Below are 25,966 nucleotides of genomic sequence, written 5' to 3'. Positions count from 1 at the left end.
TATGTTTTCAAGACGAGTGTCATTTTAACCAAACTCAACATGTTATTTTCTCTAGCATTTTTTTTCATACGTGATTCAAAAGGATAACCAAAACATCAAAAAAAGCACCTGTATGAAATATCTTAATATAGAAAAGAATACAGACAAAAAACACCACTAGAGACTTAAAACAGAAACAGTGTACCCTGGTGGGGAAGAACTAAGCAACTAACAGGTTTTTGTGATGCCCCTGGACTAGTCAGGGCGTCACAGGGTACTACATTTGCTGCCCTTTAGTGCAGGGCTCAACCTTCCATGGTTCTGGGTTCCCAACCTATGGTACTGCCTCCATCAGCGTCCAAATCCCAACCACACCTCGCACCACGCCTTGTCAGGCACACCAGTGCCCTGCCTAGCTGGAATAGGAGTCAGGCAGACTGGTGGGAGGGACGGAGTGAGTCCAGAGTAGCCCTCGAGAAGTGAGGAGCTGGAGGAGTGTGTGGCTCCCTGGGAGTTCCGGGGACCCTCGAGTCACAACGATCCCAGATCCGAGCAGTTCGACTGCTGCAGGGGCGGCACATTTTCACTAGAGCCTCTGATGGTGAGGATAGGCTGGACCACAGGTTGTCGCCAGGTGCCACTACCAGGGCAGTTCCCGGGCCTGCAGCAGCTGTCCGACGGGTCAAGGAAGGTGTATGAGGTGCAGAGGCAACAGGCAGAGACGCAGTCAGACAGATCGAGATCAGGGCAGATAGCACAGGTTCAGTATTCGTAGCCAAAGTCAGCATCTTTGGAAAGAGCCGAAAAATGCCGTCTGGAAAAGGCGACCTTCAAACACGCGACAACTGGAACAGTTTACTCTTGAGGAGTTGGCAAAATACCTGTCGAGAGGAGCAGAAGCCTCATTGACAGTTACAGGAATCGTCTGATTGCAGCGATTGCCTCAAAAGGTTGTGCAACCAAATATTAAGTTAAGGAAGGAAGTAAGGAAGGAAGGGAAGGAAGGAAGGGGAGGGAAGGAAGGGGAGGGAAGGAAGGGAAGGAAGGAAGGGGAGGGAAGGAAGGGAAGGAAGGAAGGGGAGGGAAGGAAGGGAAGGAAGGGAAGGAAGGAAGGAAGGAAGGAAGGGGAGGGAAGGAAGGGAAGGAAGGGAAGGAAGGGAAGGAAGGAAGGAAGGAAGGGGAGGGAAGGAAGGGAAGGAAGGGAAGAAAGGGAAGGAAGGGGAGGGAAGGAAGGGAAGGAAGGAAGGGGAGGGAAGGAAGGGAAGGAAGGAAGTAAGGAAGGAAGTAAGGAAGGAAGGGAAGGAAGGGAAGGGGAGGGAAGGAAGGAAGGGGAGGGAAGGGAAGGAAGGGGAGGGAAGGAAGGGGAGGGAAGGAAGGGGAGGGAAGGAAGGGAAGGAAGGGAAGGAAGGAAGGGGAGGGAAGGAAGGGAAGGAAGGGAAGGAAGGAAGGGAAGGAAGGGAAGGGAAGGAAGGGAAGGAAGGGAAGGAAGGGAAGGAAGGAAGGGAAGGGAAGGAAGGGACGGGATGGGACCATCATTTCTGTCCAGGCCAATTTTATGAGTTTATTTATTTTTTTAAAATTCTGTGGAAGCAGAAAAACAGCAATGTCTGACTTTCATTTGTTCATTTTCATAGATTTTTTTTTATTATTGCTTTTGTCAGATTCAAGTTATTTATGTGACAATTGTGGGTTATTATTTAATTAAACGTGGGGTACCAACAATTTTGACCATGTGTGTAGGTATTGGGAAATATCAAGTGCATGGGAAAAGGGAAGGGAAACCCTGTGTCTAGGAAGAGGAAAGATGGTGACCCCTGATCAGACCAACTGCTGGTCCCTGGGGTCCCTCACCACCCTAGATAGGTTCCGCACCTATGCGCTGAGCTGGATACCTGACCCTAGATATCCCTAGTGCTGGACCCCACTAAACTATAGAAGACAGAAGAGTGACACACTGGGGGGAAAGTATGAACTACTTATTATTTAACTCAGGTAGAAGTTCACCAGGGCTTTCAGCAATGATACCACAGAGGAGTACAAGCCACCTGTTTGCAACCTCGGCTTGAAGGAACTGAAAATATCACCAGCACCAGTCCAAAGGAAGGAAGACCCCTTCCATCCTTTGGACTGGTGCTGGTGATATTTTCAGTTCATTTAAACACCAAGAGAATACTGATTATCAACAGCTGTGTGAAAGTCTAGCTCCTGCTGGGTCCAAAAGGCAAAGAGAGATGAATCCAGGAAGAAAGCTACCAATACCAATGAATACTGACAGCAGGAACAATGGAAAGTCAGGGAGCATTCTGTACAGCCTAACGCTGTGACCTTCTAGGCCAGAAACCACATGACTGTCACACGTGACACCTTAACATCCCTTTAATCAGTGTGTTACTGGAGAATTAGTCCAATTCCAGTCATGAAATCCTTGTATAACAGCTTTGTTAAAAAATTATAAATAAAAAAAAAAAAATAAATAAATAATAATTGAAAATAAATGTAGTAAATTTAATTTTATTAAAATAGCTGCAATTTGTATCTTTTATTAATCAAAAAGTTTCTAAACTTTTAAAAATATGATTACCCCATCAATACAATTATAATTTTCTGACCTCAAAACATATTTGGAGGCCTGCCATGTGTAATTTTGCTATCGTGGAAAAACATGGCGCCGTCCTGGTTACCGCTGCGGCCTCGGAGCTGACGTTCTGGATTTGAATCCAATCAGGACACGGTCCACGTGGAATATGTATATTCTCTGCATGTCTATATCCGTTACCTCCAGGTGCTCCGATTCCCTCCCACACTCTAGAAACATACTGGTAGGTTAATTGGCCTCCGATTAAACTGTCCCTCGTGCGTACTTATATTTTGTGCCTGTGGTAGGAAAATTAGATTGCAAGCTCCACTGGGGCAGGGACAGATGTGAGTGAATAAACATGTTCAGTACAGTATTGCTTACGGTGTCTGAGTCACATAAATAAAGGATAATAGTCGTAAAAGTGAAATATTATAGGGTGAATTGTTATGTACAGCATTGTGTTGGTATTTTAGGTTATATTATGTTTCTTTAGATCACATTTTGTAACGGGAGAAAAGTTCCCCATTCTGTTAACTAGTGTCGATCCCAGCGGTCATAGCCCCATTGATCAGTAAGTTATCACCTACCCTATGGATAACTGAATAACCATGATAACTTTGAAACCCCCATATATGACTAAACCGGAGGTCCTGAACCCCCATCTGTCACGCAAGGTATGGGGGAGCACCAAGTGAATGGTGAAAGGGATGGGGAACCCTGCAACTAGGGAAGGAGGACATGGTGATCCCTGATCAACCCTACTGCTGGTCCCTCACCACCCTAGATAGGTGCGCAACCTATGTGCCAAGCTGGATACCTGACCCTATGTATCCCTAGTGCTGGTCCCTGGGGTCCCTCACCATCCTAGATAGGTTCCACAGCTATGCGCCGAGCCTGATACCTGACCCTAGGTATCCCTGGTGCTTTGCCCTAAATAGGGAATGGATGGGATGAGCTCTTAGTCAACCCCACTAAACACTATAGAAGAGACAAGGAGCACACACAGAGGGAAAATGCATGAACTTCTTATCTACAGATGACTCAGGTAGAAGTTCAGCAAAGTTTCAGCAACAATACCACAGATGAGTGCAAGCCACCTGCTTGCAACCAGAGCTTGAATGAACTGAATATCACAAGCACCAGTCCAGGGATGGAAAGAGTATTTAAACCCCAGGAGAAATACAGATGATTAGCAGCTAAAGGGAAGAAGATGAAAACCCAGCAGAGGAGATACCTAGTACACTGAATATGGACAGCAGGAATAATAGAAAGTGAAGGTGCAGTTTGTGCAGCCAAACACTGTGACCTTCTATTGCCGGAGACCACAGGACTGTTTGTCACCCGTGACATCATCCATACTCACTTTATGACCACAGTGAGAAGGAATTTTAATGGAACAGTGGTCAAGAATGTGTCCTACTACTCTACTGAATGTCTATTGGCAGTTGAGAGCTCTACTAAGAGGTTTCCATCAGTTCTATAGATTTTGGATGGACCAGCACTGACTGACGCTCTAGTCAACCTTTTCTTCACCCCAATTGTTGGAGAACAGAAAACTAAAAGACCCCTCTTTTAGTGGTGGTCACAGAGATGAGGTTTTTATCCCACATCTTGTATGTAGGGATTATGGGAAAATATTCTTTAATATGGTTATATATTATATTAGCTCACTATATTAACCTATATGTGTTATATAACATTATTTTCATTTATAGAGGTGTCCGAGTTTACTGCAAATTCCATAAAAGGGGCGGTCCACTGATGGAAAACCCCAGCCTAATCAATTCACATAAAATAAACAGTGTATACTAACGCATCTCCTGCAGCGGTGTCATTGTGGATTAGTTGGCGGCACAGTTTCCAGAGAGTGACGTGACTTTTTACTGTTCCTATGAGAGGCAGCCGTTACTATTTCCTAAGAGAAGACGTCTGCCCTAACAGAAGATTATGGAGATGCAGTTGACGAGCGGCCGCTCATTGGAACAACAAGTCACGTCACTCATCAGGAACAGTGATGCAAACATCACGAGAATGGCAGCACTATGGGAGATGAGTATCAATTGTGTTTAGATTAATTGATTAAGCTGTTGTGAAGGTGGCCTAAGTTATAAATTATTTGTTCAAACGTAATAAGAATATCTGTGTATGTAAATAATCAAAATGTAGATGTAGTTGCATAATTATCTGTGTGTCTATATGGCAATCGCACAGATGCCATAATATGATTCTAGGTTGTATCTTCAGGAAAGGGTTAACCAAAGATAATGAAACCAGAATGTTAAACAGTGAAAGTCTTCATGATGATTAGTAAACGTTTTATCAGTGGTTTCACACACAGAAAGAAGGAATAATGAGCAGAGAGGTATTTTATAACATACTGGGAAAAACTGGGGAGTTGAATACTCCCTACTCCCTGTTCTAGTTTCAATGTCAATGTTGCATTCTGTATAATTGAGTCCTTTTCAATACACGAGTCCAGTCTATGACATTGGCTCATACAGAGAAAAGGTCTTGTGTGATCATTGTCTGATTCATTAATATCTGTGCAGATATATAGCTAATTCGATCCATCCACTTGAATACCCTGAATGAAGATACCATTAGCTATCTTCACCTAAATTTCTCCCTTGACACTGTCATTGGCCAGTAGTGGATAACATCTTTGGGCCTCCTGTACGTCTGTGTTTCTGGTATATACGACATCAGTTTGTTCATGGATACATGAAAAACACGTACCTATTATAACCTATGGTAATGTTACATATTCGTGTTTTCACATGGCCTGTGTGTTTGCGTGGACCACATGGAGAAATTTTTTTCCAGCGGCATGGATGTCAAGAACCAACATTAGTCTATAGGTCCAGTTAAACATGTACAGAACACGGATGACATTAGTGTGCAGTCTGCGTGCTGTGTGCCGTGAGTGTGCCATCCGTGAGCTGTCAGCGTGCAGTCCATGAGCCGTCAGTGTGCCGTCCGTGAGCCGTCAGCGTGCCGTCCGTGAGCCGTCAGCGTGCCCCCCGTGAGCAGTTGTGCCGCCCCCATGTCAGCAGCCAGGGCTGCTCTGATCTGGATCCGCGGTGGCTCCAGAGGACGTCCGGATCCGGGGGAGGTATCATGTGGCCACTCGAATGAAGGGGGGGGTATTTACAGGTGATGGTGTATTGAATAGTTCATGACGCCACCCGTGGTGTGGGGTAAGGTGGAGTACCACCGCTGCAGCTGGGAGTACCCGGTGGCGATGGAGTGGGCAGCCAGGTGTTTAGCCCTTCCACGGGTAGGGGAGATGCCCCGGGACTTGGTGATGTAGGAGGAACGTGCTGTTGGGGAGGTAAGGGTCACTTGCGTACTCACTCAGTCCATGATACTAACACCGACAACTTAGTAAACCAAAGTTCTGGACACCGCTGCCTTTGAGGGGGAGCACGTTTGGGTCCCGTTTCTGCTGGTTTTACCTGTTGATCTGTGACCTTTTCCTTAGCACCTTGTTCTCTTCTAGTTGGTCCCTATAGCTTGAAACTAAATGGGTCCCGCACCCCAGTGTGGCTAACTGAGGGAGCTTGCTCTCAGGGTTCACGCTTGGGATTTCCTGGACCATATTTGTGGAAAGTCCTATCCCCCTCGTTGCACTAGTACCCTGATTTTGGAGTGGGTGGAGAGCGGATCTTGAAGGCTCCGTTCTCGTTGGGTAAATTGTCAGGCTACCTAAAGCTACTCTCTGACCTAGGGTCCACGTACCCAGTCGTTCCCTGGCCCCAACCCAGTGATGGTACAAGGCCGCCGGCTGTCCTCCACGACAATGCCGTGCCCCTTGTTATGATCCCCTGCGACCGGGGTTCCAGCTCCTACCAGGCCCAGACCAACATCGGCTACCTAGTACTTCCAAGGAACCCAGCTCCTGACCTCCTCTCTCCTTCACCTCCAACACTACTCTGGCCTACTCCTGACATTCCTGACCTCCCCTTAACCAACTCCACAAGTGGGCGACCCTATTCCACTCAGGCCGTCCACTGGTGTGTCTGGTGGGTGTGGTGCAGAGTGTTCCTAGAATTTTGATTAGCTGGTTTTGGCAACACCATTGGTTAGGGACCCGAAACCAAGGAGGAGGTGGCTATTGTACAGAAGGGCAGATTTCACAATAGCCTGTGACGACCCGATAGGCCAGGGCGTCACACAGTCAGCGTGCCGTCCGTGAGCCGTCAGCGCGCCGTCCGTGAGCCGTCAGCGCGTCGTCCGTGAGCAGTCAGCGTGCCGTCCGTGAGCTGTCCCTGTTTAACATGGCTTATAGGAGAAGCATTGTAATATCTATTTTTAGCCATACCAGAAAAACACAGATGACACACCTGAAACGTAGATGACACGTGGATGAAAAACACTGATGACACCGGTACTGGTTAATCCCGTACGTATAAAGGGGGCCTTAAGGAGTCTAATTCCTCATGATACAAATTCAACACATTATCGCAACGTGCAAGCAAAGCTCTCTGCAGGCTGCAATTCACATCACAACCACTGGGTGGTCACATGTAGACACCTACAGCATAAACATTTCTCTACAAAGTATTGAAAAATTATGATTTACTTTTTTGAGAACCTGAAAAGCTAACTCTACTCATCGGAGAAGATATTGAGCCAAGTGGAAAGGAAAGCATTGTGTGAGAAATTTTCCAAAATAATATTTGACTAAACAAAATATTGTATTTCGGGATTATATTATACATCTATATTATATTATCTCTTTAAACGGGTTTGTATACTTTTGCATTAGATGAGTTATTACATGACATTACAGCTTCTACGACATTTAAATTCCTGTTTTACAATCATCCAGACCACAGAATTCCTGGGAAAGTCAATTTGCCCTCCTCTAGGAATAAAAAGACATCTCCGGGAGAAAATAACAAGTAAATGTGTATTTTCCCTCGGAGCCGAGCTGTTGAGCTGCTCTCTACCTGCGTGTCACAATCTCCATGCACTAATTTCTTATCTTAACATAGTAATTATTCATAAACACCTCTTGCTTGCATGTCAAGATGTGGAAATACATGCTAATTAAATCTAATATAAATCTCAGGCACATCAGTGGCTTTTTTTTTTGCCTCTTTCTTTTCCGTGTTCCGTAAATGAATGTTTTTCAATAAAGCTGCTGTAGGTGAGAAGTCGGCGATTCCTGTTTGTTGCTATTTTTAATGACATATCACCCTGTATGAAGGATGTATGATGCTTCTGTGTCTCCACCTGCTAATTGTCTAATCACATTTAAATAATGAATTACAGTTTAGCATGAAATTATTTTTGCTCGCCTCCTCCGGTCGACATGTTGCCTGCCTTGGAATATATCGGTACATCAGGTGAGATCTCACCAATTTCAAAATGAGCGTGTTTCACCCCGCTCGTATGCGGCATATTGTGACAAATTATGGAAAGGTGACTGTAATGTTAATTGTGTTAGCTTCTATAAATATGTCAAATCATTGGAAGCCTTTATTTAATGCAAGCAGGTTAATGACTGTGATGTTTTCCCGGATTATGTCTGGTGCTGCGGAGTCGCTAACACAAGGTAAGATCCGGAAAGTGACAGCAGCGGGTTGAGTATTGATGATTTCTTTGACTGCGCCTCAAATTGCTCATTTCTCGTGGCTTCCTTTTATCCTGGAATTATGGGAATCAAGTGAGTTTGCTTTTTTATCTAGAAAAGTGCAGTGCAGAACATTTTAAGGCAGTAATCTACTACACCCATTCCGTGCAAAAAAGGTCTTTCCTCTGGATAGTTATTCTTTTAGGCCGGTGTCACACTTGCGAGCGCCTTGCGTGTATCTCGCGCTAGTCTTGCGTTGCATCACCCGGCACGGACTCACACTCTCCTCACAGGAGCGGGTCGGTTGCATAGAGATGCATGCAACTGACCCGCTCCCTGTGAGTAGAGTGAGAGTCCGTGCTGGGTGATGCAACGCAAGACTCCAGTGAAATACATGCTTGGCGCTCGCAAATGTGACACCGGCCTTACCTTGAGAAAGGTTCGGTCCCAAAACATGCTGGAACGCTAAAGAATCATTTTGAAACGCAAAAGTTTCCTCATTAAAGGGAACCTGTCACCAGATTTGGTAACTATAAAAATAAAAAAATAAATCTTTATTTTTATATAGCGCTAACATATTCCGCAGCACTTTACATACATCAGGAACACTGTCCCCATTGGGGCTCACAATCTAGAGTCCCTATCTGTATGTTTTTGGAGTGTGGGAGGAAACCGGAGTACCAGGAGGAAACCTCCACAAACATGGGGAGAACATACAAACTCCTTGCAGATGGTGTCCTTGGTGGGATTCGAACCCAGGACCCCAGCGCTGCAAGACTGCAGTGCTAACCACTGAGCCACCGTGCTGCCCGTGCACTATAAGTGTGGACACCACCAGTGAGCCCTTATATAATGCATTCCGGTATACTGTATGTAAAAGACCAGGCCACGCTGTAGAACGTAAAAAAAGTTTTATAATACTCACCAAAGGGGAGCGATCTGGTCCGATGGGTGTCGCTGCTCTCCGGTCTGGCACCTCATCTCTGCAGCGATCGAGGTCCAGCTCCTACCCAGCAGAGTATGGATGACGTGTCCTGTGCAGGCACACTTTGATCTGCCCTGCTGAGGGCAGATCAATGTATTGTAGTGCGCATGGGCGGGCGGGCGGTCTTTAATCTTTCGTAGCGCCTGTGCATTACAGTACTTTAAAGGCAGATCAAAGTGCGCCTCTACAGGACTGCAATGCCGTTTTTTGTGGATGACATAGGACACGTCATCGATATTCATCTGGGAAGAAGGAGGACAGCGATTGTTGCAGAGAGGAGGCGCAGGACCAGAGCAGCAACGCCCATCAGAATGGACCGCCCAATAGGTGAGTATTGTTAAAGGGATCTAATGAATGCGCCAATTCCAGGGCGAGTGCGGGCTGGAATTTTTTTGGCTGGGAAGGTCCAAATGTTCATGGACCTTCGCAGCCTGATGATACCAGCCTGTAGCTATCTGCTTTACCTTGGTTGGTTATCAAAAACTGCAGGGACACCATGTCCTTTTTTTAGGATTATTTGTTTAGTTCCCAGCAGCGACCTGTCAGTCTAAGGGTCTTCCCCATGCAGTTTTCATCCATTTCAATGGCTTTTCTGCCCCTCTAGCCCTCCTGGGAGGGTCTTCTGGAAAAATGATTGAGTTTCTCTTTGACTTCCATTACATTCGTTTCTCGAATTAAGTCCGTCCGAGCATCCAACCTGCTCAATTTGAGTAACGAGAACTCATTTTAGCGTTCGCTCACCACTAATTACAATATATCACAGTACATTACAATCCGCACATTATCATCACAGTTCACATAACATTATACACAAAAGACGCAAGACAATATTCACATCATGTATTTCATCTTTCCTATATTTAGTTTATTTTCCTACAGATCATATATTTCATCTTTCCTATATTTAGTTTATTTTCCTACAGATGGTAAAACTTTGCCAGTTAGTTCTTCTTTAAAGAGAATAGCTGAGTAATACATAAAGGTCAACGCTGCAGAGGATTCCCCCCCCCCTAAATTAATCCTAACAAGTGGAATAAAACTGTATCGTTGAGAACCATCCCAAGAAATCAAAAGTTTTCCAGCTTCCAAAAACAATCGCTAATCATTAAAATGTGCTCATAGGTTGAGAGGAAATGTAATTCATTAACTTTACAAAAGTTCCCATCCATAGCGGCTGGTTCACAGGAGCGCGGAGCCGGGCCTGAGCGTTGTGCCCGTATTCCTTAACCATCACTCATTCATTCAGCTGTTATCAATTATGAAACCAATGAAAACTCCCACAACGGAGTTCAGAGGAACAGTCAATTTTAATATCTCGGGGCATCTGTAGCTTTTGTGAATTGGCTGCGGAGAAGAAGTAGTGCGTTAAGCTCGGACCATAAGTCTACATGAGGTTTGTACAACATACATCAAGTGCCAGACAGATAGTCAATAGCAGACTTACAAAAACAGCGCCATTTTTTTTTTTTTACCGGGGAAAATATATTTACACATTACTTATCTTTTACATAAAATCTATTCTAAACACAGGAGTTTTCTTTTTGTAAATATTGTCCCTGCGTTTAAAAGTTAACTGGATTGTAAATCTTTCGGTAAGTCACATACTTGATTGCTTTTATTAGAAAACTTAAGGAAGGGGGCGCACATTGAAGAGAACTTAAAAGTTAATGAGAAGAGTTTCACAAGTCTTGAAAAAAAAGACATCAGCAAACTTAAAGAGGGGATTCACTACTGTGCAATAGTGGCCACATCTCTGTAAAACTGATAGGGCAGGCTTTTTCTAAATACCTTGATCAACCAATTCTCCCTGCAGGCGGTGCTATTGCGGTCCGCTCATCCCCATGAAGTGACCCCCGGGGCTCCGTGACCTCTGAGATCCGGTGATGTCACATCAACTTCCAGGTGACCTGACATCACCACAGCCGGCCCCAGTCTTTCTGAGTGACTTGGTTTTGGGTGGCATTTCGCCGCTCATTACAGCCCAGCATTGCTCCTGCTTACGGCATTCTACAGTGAAGGGAAGAGTGCATGACATGCTGCTCTGTGATGCTGGGCTGTGATGAGCAGTGAAACACATCCCAGTCACTCAGGAAGACTGGGGCCGGCCGCGATGATGTCAGGTCAACTGGAAGCTGACGTGACATCACCAGATTCCAGAGGTCACGCAGCCCTGGGGTCACTTCATGGGGATGAGCGGACCATCATAGCACCGCTCAGAAGTAGAGTTGACTCGGTTGAGGGCGGCATTTCGGCGCTCATTACAGCCCAGCATTGCTCCTGCTTACGGCACTCTGCAGTGAAGGAGAGAACGCAAGACATGCTGCTCTGTGATGCTGGGCTGTGATGAGCGGGGAAACACCGCGCACAGCCCAGTCACTGAGGAAGACTGGGGCCAGCCGCGATGATGTCAGGTCAACTGGAAGTTGACGTGACATTACCAGATCCCAGAGGTCACGCAGCCCTGGGGTCACTTCATGGGGATGAGCGGACCATGATAGCACCGCTCAAAAGTAGAGTTGACTCGGTTGAGGGCGGCATTTCGCCGCTCATTACAGGCCAGCTTACGGCACTCTGCAGTGAAGGAGAAAGCACGTGACATGCTGCTCTGTGATGCTGGGCTGCGATGAGCGGTGAAACGCCGCCCAAAGCCCAGTCACTCAGGAAGGCTGGGGCCGGCCGTCGTGATGCCAGGTCAACTGGAAGTTGACCTGACATCACCGGATCCCAGAGGTCACGGAGCCCCGAGGCCACTTCATGGGGATGAGAGGACCGCAATAGCGCCACTCACAGGCAGAATTGGCTGAACAAGGTTATTTAGAAAAAAACCTTCTCTATCAGTTATACAGCAATGTGGTCATACTGCAGAGTAGTGAACCACCCCTTTAAGGTAGAGGTACACATTGAGTATAGTAAAATAGTAAAGTATATATTCTAACTGCATTCCTGCATTCTCCATCAGGCATAATTTCTTTGGTTTTCTTGGCGATGTGGCGCATGCGCAATGTGCGCAACAATTCAAGTACCTCTGCTTACAATTATGTGTCAGACCACTAGGGAAGCTGACCACTAAATTAATTAAAGGATGGTTTAATTGACCCAACGGTGGTCCCAACACTCATATTAAACCTCTTGTATGCTTCTCTCTGATTCAGCTATTGTATTATTAATATCCTGTGTGTCTTGATAATTTGGACTATTTTTCCAGTATTCTGCGTGACCCATGCCTTTCCTGACCATTTTTATGGATTAAACCCTAGATGCCCATTCTACATTGACCAATTTGGACTGTTTGGTATTATTACACTGTTGCCCCAGCCTGATTTCCTGGCTTCTGACCTGGCTATCCACGACTGCACTTTTGGTTCTGATTGTGCCCTTACGGTATTTGTGATTTTCTGGCTAGGTCCCCGTTTAGCTTGTAATTTCTATTAGCTAGCTCCACCAGTCAGCGACTACTCTGCATATGCACCCTGGAAATTTTCTTTCAGTGAATCTCCGCATTGGAGTTTAAGGGTGATCACAAGAGAGCTTCGTGGTCGATGGGGGTCCGGGTGCTGAGAACCCCACCAATCAGTGCCATGAATGCATGAGCTAATCCCAGTGTGTCTTACTTTATGATAAACTTTGCTTAGCTATCCTTGGAGGATCTGGTCATCACTTGATTGACTCTTCAAACAAAACCAAACAAAAGTCTATCAGAAACTAGGGGGACTGTGGGTCTGGGAGTTGAATCCCCCCATCCATCAAAACTTGTAATATTAAGAAACATTCAGGGAAAACATACAGTCAGGGCCAGAAATATTTGGACAGTGACACAAGTTTTGTTATTTTAGCTGTTTACAAAAACATGTTCAGAAATACAATTATATATATAATATGGGCTGAAAGTGCACACTCCCAGCTGCAATATGAGAGTTTTCACATCCAAATCGGAGAAAGGGTTTAGGAATCATAGCTCTGTAATGCATAGCCTCCTCTTTTTCAAGGGACCAATAGTAATTGGACAAGGGACTCTAAGGGCTGCAATTAACTCTGAAGGCGTCTCCCTCGTTAACCTGTAATCAATGAAGTAGTTAAAAGGTCTGGGGTTGATTACAGGTGTGTGGTTTTGCATTTGGAAGCTGTTGCTGTGACCAGACAACATGAGGTCTAAGGAACTCTCAATTGAGGTGAAGCAGAACATCCTGAGGCTGAAAAAAAAGAAAAAATCCATCAGAGAGATAGCAGACATGCTTGGAGTAGCAAAATCAACAGTCGGGTACATTCTGAGAAAAAAGGAATTGACTGGTGAGCTTGGGAACTCAAAAAGGCCTGGGCGTCCACGGATGACAACAGTGGTGGATGATCGCCGCATACTTTCTTTGGTGAAGAAAAACCCGTTCACAACATCAACTGAAGTCCAGAACACTCTCAGTGAAGTAGGTGTATCTGTCTCTAAGTCAACAGTAAAGAGAAGACTCCATGAAAGTAAATACAAAGGGTTCACATCTAGATGCAAACCATTCATCAATTCCAAAAATAGACAGGCCAGAGTTAAATTTGCTGAAAAACACCTCATGAAGCCAGTTCAGTTCTGGAAAAGTATTGTATGGACAGATGAGACAAAGATCAACCTGTACCAGAATGATGGGAAGAAAAAAGTTTGGAGAAGAAAGGGAACGGCACATGATCCAAGGCACACCACATCCTCTGTAAAACATGGTGGAGGCAACGTGATGGCATGGGCATGCATGGCTTTCAATGGCACTGGGTCACTTGTGTTTATTGATGACATAACAGCAGACAAGAGTAGCCGGATGAATTCTGAAGTGTACCGGGATATAGTTTCAGCCCAGATTCAGCCAAATGCCGCAAAGTTGATTGGACGGCGCTTCATAGTACAGATGGACAATGACCCCAAGCATACAGCCAAAGCTACCCAGGAGTTCATGAGTGCAAAAAAGTGGAACATTCTGCAATGGCCAAGTCAATCACCAGATCTTAACCCAATTGAGCATGCATTTCACTTGCTCAAATCCAGACTTAAGACGGAAAGACCCACAAACAAGCAAGACCTGAAGGCTGCGGCTGTAAAGGCCTGGCAAAGCATTAAGCGTTTGGGGATGTCCATGGGTTCCAGACTTAAGGCAGTGATTGCCTCCAAAGGATTCGCAACAAAATATTGAAAATAAAAATATTTTGTTTGGGTTTGGTTTATTTGTCCAATAACTTTTGACCTCCTAAAATGTGGAGTGTTTGTAAAGAAATGTGTACAATTCCTACAATTTCTATCAGATATTTTTGTTCAAACCTTCAAATTAAACGTTACAATCTGCACTTGAATTCTGTTGTAGAGGTTTCATTTCAAATCCAATGTGGTGGCATGCAGAGCCCAACTCACGAAAATTGTGTCACTGTCCAAATATTTCTGGACCTAACCATAGCTTGGAGGACTATAGGAGTAGAGGTGACTAGTCCAGCAAGGTGCTTGGCTTGCTTTTCTCCTCTCCAGTTGATTAAAATGTGTCTGCCATGTATGAAAATGATAAGAGACTTGTCAGTCACAGGGAGAAGTCTGTGCTGGACTAATCAGGTTTCTCCCTATGGTCCCCGGCTCTCATGGTCATCTCCCTGCTGTTTTGAGACTAGTGACAGTCTTGGGACTGGAGCCTCACATCTCCATCTTGACCCCTCATTTAAAGAAAGTTTCCTTTTCTTTGATGTCTAATGAGTTAATTTCAGGTTTTGTTGCCAGCAGCTCTGAGCAGGGCAGGTCAGCTGTTGTTGCTTTGGGTCCATGCCCATTTAAGTTAAATACTGGAGCTTTCCCAGCAGTCCTTGCTGCTGTTAGAATCATTTCTACTCTGGCCAGCTTGGTGGAAGGAACTGCTGAGGTTTTTTCTTGTGCCCATCCACCTGATACTATTGAGTCCATCTACTACAGTGAACTTTTGTGTTTTGTATCCTTCTGTTTATTCCCCCCATCTGTCTTTCCTTTCCCTTCGTGTTTATTAGTTGAGTGGCTAGTCTAGTGTACTCGTCGGCTTACTCACTAGACAGGGTGAGTTTAGGAGTGGCTGAGGGACCCAGGTATCTTGCTCGCTGACCGGTTGAAAGCACCTGTATAAGGAGGCTAGGAAGCTCAGGAGTCAGCTTGAGGCGAGTGCAGGAGGTGCCCTCTCACACCTCTTCCTAAGGCAGGGAGATTCTTTGTATCGTGACCCCGGTGTTTCCACCTTTTTTGTGGTGTTTTTTGTAGTCCGTCAGACGTCCGTTCGTCTGATCGCGTATGTCACGCATTATATACGGACATCTTCTACTCCGTGCGTGACACAAACGTTTAAGAAAAAAACATACATTGTTGCAATCACGCTGCCCGGCTCTAACTCATGCTGCCTGTGGTTTGGAAGTCATGAATCAAGTGACAAATTCCCTAAAAATATTTTTTCTTTAAAAGGGCCGAATTGAATTAAATTTACCCCATCCAGGTATATTTCCCTTTCAGAGGTCTGGGAAAGCTGGATAGCAATCTCTATTGGATTGTCAATGAGGTGCATATTGATTGAAATGCAATTTCCTGAAAACAAATATAACTTGATAGAATTTTTTACCAACTTAACCAAAGGAGCACTGATAAATATATGAATGAATATTATTTTTATTCTTGTAGATGGAAATGATCTTTAACTATAAAGCATTTGCTGCAGATCCATTCCTTAAGTTGTGGAGCCTGCATTATACTAATATTAGCTCTCGAACATGCATTCTAGAATTATTTAATTGTAGCGAGAGAAGCCAGCTGTATTTGTAAATAAATTATAGCAATTATAAAATAATCATATGTACGGGAAAGTAAAAAGTGCAGCTAAAACTGGAACAGGAAAAGTTAGAATGTGTTCTACGAATATCAGATCTATAGAAATGTGGTAATAATCGCCAATCCCGACGTGGGTGAGACGTGGCATGTCAAAGTAATCAAATACTTGGTATATTTGACTTATATTTCATATATAGGCTTGGGATTAGCGTGCACACAACAAATGTAGTCGAGGTGCTAATGAACAGGTTGGGGTAAACCCTTGTGATAGTCTTATAGAAAATCTCTGCACACGCTCACTTTTTCAAACTTGCAAAATAAAGACTAAAGCGGGCTTTACACGCTGCGACATCGCTAGCGATGGCGAGCGTGATACCACCCGCCCCTATCGTTATGCCGATATTTGGTGATCGCTGCCGCAGCGAACATTATCGCTAAGGCAGCGTCACACGCACTTACCTGGTCGGCGGCGTCGCTGTGACTGCCGAATAATCCCTCCCTCAAGGGGGAGGGACGTTCGGCATCACCGCAACACCGGCCAATCAAAGCGGAGGGGCGGAGATGAGCGGGACGAACATCCTGCCCACCTCCTTCCTTCCGCATAGCTGGCGTGTGGCAGGTAAGGAATGGTTTCTCGTTCCTGCGGCATCACACGTAGCGATGTGTGCTGCCGCAGGGACGAGGATCAACTTCGCCCACGCGACAGCAGCGATATTTGAGAATGGACCCCCATGTCAACAAGGAGCGTTTTTGGACGTTTTTGCAACGTTCCAAAATCGCTCCTAGGAGTCACACACAACAAGATCGCTACAGTGGCCGGATGTGCGTCACAAAATCCGTGACCCCAACGAGATCGCTGTACTGATCTCGTAGCGTTTAAAGCCCACTTTAATGGTGGACTTTAGACAGATAGATAAGCGACAATGGGATTTTTTTGATGTTTCGGCCTATGTAGCCTTGTTCACAGAGTTGCTTGGAGTAGCTATTGACCCAGACAAGCAAAATAGAGTATGATCTCCAGCACTTCAAGGAAGGTTAAAAATATTTATTGAGGTTCTATTAAAAAAGATCCATCGATCATGAAAACAGTGAAGGGGGACACATTAAGAGAAATCCGACATGTTTCGGCTGGTAGAGCCTTATTCAAGGATTGCACTTAAATGTTTATTGTGCATACAGATATACTGAGAAGTCTCACTTGCAATGGGAAGGAACCTGTAAACATTTTCCAGTAATTACTAGTAGAAAAGTCTCTGTATAGCATGCACCTGAAAAAACGCATGTATGAAACACCCAAGTAAAGAGAACAGGTGCATATAGGTGTGTGCACACATAGACAAGAAGTGAGACTTCTCAGTATATCTGTGTGCACAACAGACATTTAAGTGGAATCTTTGAATAAGGCTCTACCAGCCGAAACATGTCGGATTTCTCTTAATCACTTAATCTCACTGTTTTCATGATTGATGGACCTTTTTTAATAGAACCTCAATAAATGTTTTTAACCTTCTTTGACGTGCTGGAGATCATACTCTATTTTGCTTGCCTGTGTTGTGCCTGAGGCCAGGGCAGCTCCGTGCACCACACCGATCCTGGTCTGGACATTAGGAAGGGGGAGCTGAACTACTTTTTCTATTTTCTGCATTAGCTATTGACACGCCCCACCTGAGGGTTATTCGTTACTGGGCCGACTCTGTTCTGGCTGGATGTTGCGGCGGCAAGGCCCGGTTTCGTGACCCCGACGGTGTTGTTTAAATGGGGAAAGTTATTTACAAGGGGAGAGGAGTTTGTGACACCACCTGTGGTATGGAGCAAGAGAGGTGCTGACGCTGCTGTTCAGTTACCCTGTGGTCAGTGGTGACGCAGCAGAGTTGGAATAGCTCCCCACAGGTAGAGCTGGGCCCCAGGGCTGTTGGCAGTAGTAGTCTGTAATGGCGGGGTCAGGGCCGGAGGCACAGGGAATAACTGGACAACACAGGGATGCAGTCGCAAGGTCTTTACTCACAGTAAGGGTTCCAGATTAACACGTCTGCACGGTCAATTGCTGCCCTTGGAGTGCTGAGCTCTGCTGTGATGGGCTCTAGCTGATCCCGGATAGTTCGGAGGCACAACCGGGTGCACCCTTCTGTGTTCCTTTCTGGTTGTCTTCCTGCACTGACCTCTCCTGCCTGTCCTGCGCCTGCACACACAGAGCCCCGAGCCGGTGTCCACGGACCCTGTCGGGTGGCTTGAAGCTCTATCCCTTGGCCCTATGGGGTCACTTTTTCACTGGATGTGTGTGGATGTGACTTCAGCACTTGTAGTAACCTCAGCCTCCGGTTTGCTAGCTGAGCCTTGTAGGTCAACACTAGTTGAGGGGCCGGTCCCCTTCTATGGCCAAGTCCCTCCACTCCTGTATGCAGTTTGTGGAACAAGACCACGGGTGTATGGCACACTTCCCGTGGGCTCTAGGACCCCTTCTGTCTTGTGCCTGTGCCAAGCTGCTGCAGCTCCAGACCATAAGTCTTCACTCCTCCTCGCTTACTTCCCGACTGGCTAACTTTCCACAGTGTGCTCCCACTAACTAGACTCCACCTCCAAGCTTAGGGGACGATGCTACTACCGAAAAATAGCTATACCATAGCTTAGTTGCACTGGGCCCCAACTATGGCCTTATGGAGTGTTGCTAAATGAGAGTGTAGCGGTGTTTGTGTGTACACCAGTTTGCAACCTCCTCCTTACCCAGGAATGGGATACTACACGTCTGGCTGAGGTGTGGTACCTCTGTGGCGACTGAAGCCTCAGGGGCACCACACTATCTTCCTGGAATTATATTTATCAATCGGAAGGAATTGGTAAGTATTAGGGTGAGGAGACAAAGATATCTGTGCTGTGGATAAAAGTTGGCAATTCCTCCTGGTTGAAATACTTAATTCCATGAAAAAAGCTACTCCAAGTGACTCCTTGAGCAAAACCATATAGGCCGAAACGTCAAACAAATCCCATTGTCGTACTTTTATCTGCCTGTCTAAAGTCCTCCATTAAATCTTTATTTTGAAAGTTTGAAAAAGTGAGAGTGTGCAGAGATTTTCTATTTGACTGATTGATATTTCACTCTGAGTAGGACTTGAAGACACTTTCCCCATGCCTACTTATGCTTTGTCCAATATAACCACTTGTCTCATTCTGTGTGTGTCGCGGGCGGGATCCACTGCTTGGGTCCGGCTGCTGCTGCTGCTCGCTCGGTCGGTGGCTCGAGCGGTGGGCCGGATCCCGGGGACTCGAGCGGCGCTCCTCGCCCGTGAGTGAAAGGGGTGGTTTGGGTGTAGGGATATTGTCCGTGACGCCACCCACGGTTTGTGGTGAGGTTGGGACACCACCGCTGCTCTGTACGGGGATCCCGGGAACGTTAACAGGGATCAGCTGAGATGTTTTCTCCCCTCCGTGGGTAGGGGGTTTTGGTGGTCCCGGGGCCCGGTGGTGGAGTTCGGAAGGTGGGTTGCGGGGCCTGGCCGGGTGCAGGGTCGCGGGGCAGCGCAGTGCCAGATAGCACGGTGGTACTTACTCAGCCAGTACCGCACACGGAGTCTCTGGTAAAACAAACGGCTGCATGGACGAGTCCCACAGACGGCTGCGGCGGTCACTCCCGGTAGGTTGGCGGTAACTGTCTCTCCCTGCACTGGTGTTCTGTTCTCGGCCCCAATGGCTTCCCACTGATAGCAAACATACCGCTGGGGAGCGGGCTAAGGGAGCCCTTCCTTTGCCCGCTGGCTCTGGCCCTGGGAGCTCTAGCTCTGGCCGTAGCTTTATCTCCCTCACAGTTTGGACGGTTGCCTTCAGTCGGGTCTTTACTGCTGGGAAACCCCGGAGGTTCCCGTCGCTGACGGATTTGACCAGTTTTACGGCGACTCCTAGCCTGGTCGAGGTCCGTAGGCCCTGCCTGATGGTGCTGGCTTCTCTTCGCTCCCCGGTTCGGTACCGGCGGGCCACCGCCCGTCCCCGGTCCTCACGGTTGTGCGTCAATCGGCCTCTCCTGCAGACGGTCACCACCATCTGTCAACCTTGCTGTCAGGTGCCCGGGCCACGTACCCGGACACGGCCAGTCAGTTCCTCTACTACTACTTCCCTCACTCAACTCCAAAACTCAACTGCCTCCTTTTCCCGCCTCCAGGACTGTGAACTCCTCGGTGGGTGGAGCCAACCACCTGGCTCCGCTCCACCTGGTGTGGACATCAGCCCCTGGAGGGAGGCAACAAGGATTTGTGTTTGACTTTGGTGTTCCTAACCGGGGTGTAGGGTGTGTTGTTGCAGTACCTGTGACGTCCTGGCTTGTCCAGGGCGCCACATGTGCATCCTTATCCGTTTAGCAGACAGAGATGGACAGGGCAGCCAACTTTAGTTGATGGGCTCACTGGCACTGCCAAGAAAGTGGTTTGTAGGCTTCATATCTGCTCCAAGGATTGGGACACTTGGCGAGCCCTTTGTTCTCCATAAAGTTGGCTTTTATACGCATTGAAATTGAAACACCAAGAAGGAAAAGTTATGGAATTATGGAGAGTCACAGGAAGGATAGACATGTTAAAGGGAACCTGTCACCAGATTTGGGGCCTATAAGCTGCGGCCACAACCTCTTGGTTCTTACATACAGCATTCTAACATGCTGTATATAAAAGCCTAGGCCGCTGTGTAGAATGTAAAAGTCACTTTATAATACTCACCTAAATGGTTGGTACAGTGCAGACTGGTCAGATGGGTGTCTCCGGTCTCAGGGTGTGGAGCCTCCTCTTTCGGCCATGTTTGTCTTCCTTCTGAAGCCTGGGTGCATGACGCGTCCTACATCATCCACACTAGCCGGCATTGAGGTTCTGTGCTGGCACACTTTGATCTGCCCTGAGCAGGGCAGATCAAAGTATTGTAGTGCGCTTGCGCAGGACCTCAATGCCAGCATGTGCGCATGAAATAGGACGCGTCATGCACCCAGGTTTCAAAGAAAGGAGAACATAGATGGCCGAAAGAGGAGGCGTAGTTACCGGAGAACAGACACCCATCTGACCAGTCTTCACCGCATCGCCCCTTAGGTGAGTATTATAAAGTGATTTTTATATTCTACACAGCGGCCTGGGCTCTTATATACAGCATGTTAGAATGCTGTATATAAGAGCCCACTGGTGGTGGCCGCAGCTTATAGGCCCCAAATCTGGTGACAGGTTCCCTTTAATGACCTACAAATGGTGAAGAAATAAAAAGAAAATATTTAAAACCACTTGATTTATTCAGTATTGAATATAAACACCACACAAAGAAATCCCGGCACTTCCAGCCTCGGCTGCTCTCACTGAGGATATTATCAGTTGTCTGAGGAAGGTTCTGCCACTGAATGCACTTGGGCAAATCATCAAGATCCTCTGCTGCCAGCTCCTGTATAATCACCAATCTATGACGACCCAGATAGGAAGACCATTTAATTGTTCTTGGCAGCCAGTCTTGATTACACAGGACGATGTGCTGCCGATAATGATTATATTTAATCAAGCTAAAATTCGCTTCACCAGACAAACAAGGTTTTTGCTGGTTTATTGGGTGATTGGCAGCCTGAGAACACTCATTTCCCAATATTCGGCCAGTGCAATCTCAGCATTAGATATGATTTGGCAAACTGCAGATGCCTATCCCTTCAACAGATCATTTAATCATAGTATCATAGTATCATAGTTTTTAAGGTTGAAGGGAGACTCTAAGTCCATCTAGTTCAACCCGTAGCCTAACATGTTGATCCAGAGGAAGGCAAAAAAAAAACCCCAATGTGGCAAACAAGTTCCAATGGGGAAAAAATTTCCTTCCTGACTCCACATCCGGCAATCAGACTAGTTCCCTGGATCAATACCCTGTCATAAAATCTAATATACATAACTGGTAATATTAAATTTTTCAAGAAAGGCATCCAGGCTCTGCTTAAATGTTAGTAGTGAATCACTCATTACAACATCATGCAGCAGAGAGTTCCATAGTCTCACTGCTCGCACAGTAAAGAATCCTCGTCTGTGATTATGATTAAACCTTCTTTCCTCAAGACGTAGCGGATGCCCCCGTGTTCCAGTCGCAGGCCTAGGTGTAAAAAGATCTTTGGAAAGGTCTCTGTACTGTCCCCTCATATATTTATACATTGTGATTAGATCCCCCTAAGCCTTCGTTTTTCCAAACTAAATAACCCCAAGTTTAATAACCTGTCTTGGTATTGCAGCCCACCCATTCCTCTAATAATCTTGGTGGCTCTTCTCTGCACCCTCTCCAGTTCAGCTATGTCCTTCTTATATATCGGTGACCAGAATTGTACACAGTATTCTAAGTGCGGTCGCACTAGTGACTTGTACAGAGGTAGAACTATATTTTTTTCATGAACACTTATACCTCTTTTAATACATCCCATTATTTTATTAGCCCTGGCAGCAGCTGCCTGACACTGTCCACTAAAGTGAAGTTTACCATCCACCCATACACCCAAGTCTTTTTCTGTGTCTGTTTTACCCAGTGTTCTACAATTAAGTACATAATCATAAATGTTATTTCCTCTACCCAAGTGCATGACCTTACATTTATCTACATTAAACTTCAATTGCCACTTCTCAGCCCAATCCTCCAATTTACATAAATCTCCCTGTAATATAAAATTATCCTCCTCTGTATTGATTACCCTGCAGAGTTTAGTATCATCTGCAAATATTGAAATTCTACTCCGCATGCCCCCAACAAGGTCATTTATAAATATGTTGAAAAGAAGCGGGCCCAATACTGACCCCTGTGGTACCCCACTATGAACTGAGACCCAGTCCGAGTACGTACCATTAATAACCACCCTTTGTTTCCTATCACTGAGCCAGTTTTTAACCCAGTTACACATATTTTCCCCTATCCCCATTATTCTCATTTTATGTACCAACCTTTTGTGTGGTACCGTATCAAAAGCTTTTGAAAAGTCCATATACACAACATCCACTGCATTTCCCTGGTCCAGGCTTGAACTTACCTCTTCATAGAAGCTGATCAAATTAGTTTGACAGGATCGATCCCTCATAAACCCATGTTGATACTCTGTCATAAGGTTATTTTTCTTGAGATACTCCAGTATAGCATCTCTCAAGAAACCCTCAAGGATTTTACCAACCGTAGAGGTTAAACTTACCGGCCTATAATTTCCCGGCTCAGTTTTTGTCCCCTTTTTGAATATTGGCACCACATTTGCTATGCGCCAGTCCTGCGGTACCGACCCTGTTATTAAGGAATCTGAGAAGATTAAAAATAATGGTCTATCTATCACAGAACTCAATTCCTGTAGTACTCTGGGGTGTATGCCATCCGGGCCCGGAGATTTGTCAACCTTAGTGATTTCGAGGCGGCGGCGTACTTCCTGCTGGGTTAAGCAGGCAATATTCAAGGGTGAATTTATGGTATCACTGGTCATGTCATCTGCCATGGCATTTTCTTGTATAAAAACCGTAGAAAAAAAGTCATTCAGCAGGTTGGCTTTACCCTCATCCCCTTCCACCATTTCACCAAGACTATTTTTAAGGGGGCCAACACTATCGCTTTTCAGTTTTTTACTGTTTATGTAGTTAAAGAATATTTTAGGATTATTTTTACTTTCTCTCGCAATGAGTCTCTCTGTCTCAAACTTAGCTAACTTAATTTGCTTTTTACATATTTTATTTAATTTTCTATAATTATATAATGCCTCATCACTACCTACCCTCTTTAATTCTTTTAAGGCTTTCTGTTTTTCTTTTATTGCTTCCCTTACAGCTCTATTTAGCCATAGGGGTTTCCTCCTATTTCTAGCATGTTTGTTCCCATAGGGTATATTTTCTGCACAAGCCCTATTCAGGATGCTCATAAAAGTCTCCCATTTGCTTTGTGTACTTTTATTACTTAGTACATCATCCCAGTTTATTGCACTAAGATCATCTCTCAACCGTTTAAAATTTGCTTTCCTGAAGTTTAGTGTCCTTGTAGCCCCTCTACTAGACATCTTACCAAAGAATACATGAAAACTTATTATTTTGTGATCACTATTCCCCAAGTAACCCCCAACTTGTATATTTGATATGCGGTCTGGCCTATTGGTTAGTACAAGGTCTAGTAGTGCTCCCCCTCTTGTGGGGTCCTGTACCATTTGTGAAAGGTAATTATCTTTCATGGTTATCAAAAATCTATTTCCTTTGCTGGAACTGCAAGTTTCTGTTCCCCAATTTATATCAGGATAGTTAAAGTCCCCCATAATAATTACTTCTCCGAGACTCGCTGCTTTATCAATTTGCTTTATGAGGAGATTCTCTACCTCTTCCATAATATTCGGCGTCTTATAACACACCCCTATCAGTATTTTATTATTCATTCTCCCCCCCCTTATCTCCACCCATAGGGACTCCACATTCTCAGTACCCTCACATATGTTGTCACGCAGGATGGGTTTTAAGGATGATTTTACATATAGACACACACCTCCCCCTCGCTTATTTGTACGGTCATTCCTGAATAGGCTATAACCCTGTAAATTAACAGCCCAGTCATAGCTCTCATCCAGCCATGTCTCTGATATCCCCACTATATCATAATTTTCTTCCAACAATATTAATTCTAATTCCTCCACCTTATTTGTGAGGCTTCGAGCATTAGTGTACATGCACGTTACGTATGACTCTGTACCTGTATTCCTGCTTACTGTATTAACTGTCCTAACCCTTCCCCCCGTACCACCCCCAATTTCATTACTTGTGCCCTGGTCACTATCTGCACTACATTCCCCTTCTATAAAGTGAATACCCTCGCCCCCCATTCCTAGTTTAAACACTCCTCCAACCTTCTAGCCATTTTCTGCCCCAGCAGAGCTGCACCTTCCCCATTAAGATGCAGCCCATCCCTAGCATAGAATCTGTAGCCAACTGAAAAGTCGGCCCAATTCTCCAGGAACCCAAAACCCTCTTTCCTACACCAATTCCTGAGCCACCTGTTAACCTCCCTGATCTCTCTTTGCCTCTCTGGTGTGGCTCGTGGCACAGGTAGTATTTCCGAAAATACCACCTTTGAGGTCCATGCTTTAAGCTTACAACCTAATTCCCTGAAATCATCTTTAAGGACCTTCCACCTACCTCTAACTTTGTCATTTGTGCCAATGTGTACAATGACCGCTGGGTCCTCCCCAGCCCCTCCCAGTAATCTGTCAACCCGATCAGCGATGTGCCGAACTCGAGCGCCAGGAAGACAACACACTGTTCGGCGATCCCTGTCTTTGTGACAGATTGCCCTATCTGTCCCCCTAATAATTGAGTCCCCCACTACCAGTACCTGTCTTGCCTGCCCTGCACTCCTATTCCCCCCCTTACTGGAGCAGACACTCCTCTGGCGTTCAGAGGTCATGCCTGGCTGCAGCAATGCTACCCCTGTAATGACATCCCCCTCATCTGCCAAGTTTGCAAACCTATTGGGGTGTGTCAGTTCAGGACTAGCCTTCCTAGCACTAATCGTTGCGAGGACTAACATATCTTAAACCTTAGAGTTTTGCCAAGGAGAGCTCTTTAGCTCGAGAGAACCCCAGTAGCTACCTTACAACCAGTAACAAAAAATGCATAGTCTGTAATTTAATTAACTTGTTTTAGGTAGAGATGAGCTAACCAGTGGAAGTGCGGTTCGGCGGGCTTGCCCGGACTTCAGATAAAGTTTTGATTTGGCACCTGGACTTGACCTGAACCCCAATGGAAGTCATTAATTGGGCAGTTCGGGTCTCTATTCACATGCAGCCAACCATAAACAGATACAAATTTCTGCCCATAACAAGCACTCATCAATGATAGACATGAAAGTAGATAAAATAAGTCTAGCTAGCCATACATCCAACTATCTTGCCTTCCATCCATTTATCCATCTAGCCATCCAGCCATTTATCCATCTAGCCATCCGTCCATCTATCCATTTGTCTAGCCATACATCTATCCATGCATCTAGCCAGCCATCTATCCATCCGCCTAGCAAGCCATGCACTTAGCCAGCCATCCGCTTAGCCAGCCAGCCATCCACCTA

The 25,966-nt window shown here is 45.7% G+C and overlaps 1 protein-coding gene across 1 annotated transcript in view; it reads right to left on the bottom strand.

Moving 5' to 3' along the window:
- ARHGAP15 (Rho GTPase activating protein 15) overlaps nucleotides 1–25,966 on the bottom strand; it is an 892,712-nt gene that overhangs the window by 307,214 nt on the left and 559,532 nt on the right. The gene's annotated exons all lie outside the window — the stretch shown is intronic.

Source organism: Anomaloglossus baeobatrachus, chromosome 7 (genome assembly GCF_048569485.1).
Source record: "Anomaloglossus baeobatrachus isolate aAnoBae1 chromosome 7, aAnoBae1.hap1, whole genome shotgun sequence".
Classification (NCBI taxonomy): domain Eukaryota; kingdom Metazoa; phylum Chordata; class Amphibia; order Anura; family Aromobatidae; genus Anomaloglossus; species Anomaloglossus baeobatrachus.
Note: the sequence above shows the minus strand (reverse complement) of the source record. Positions and strands in the feature narration are given on the sequence as shown.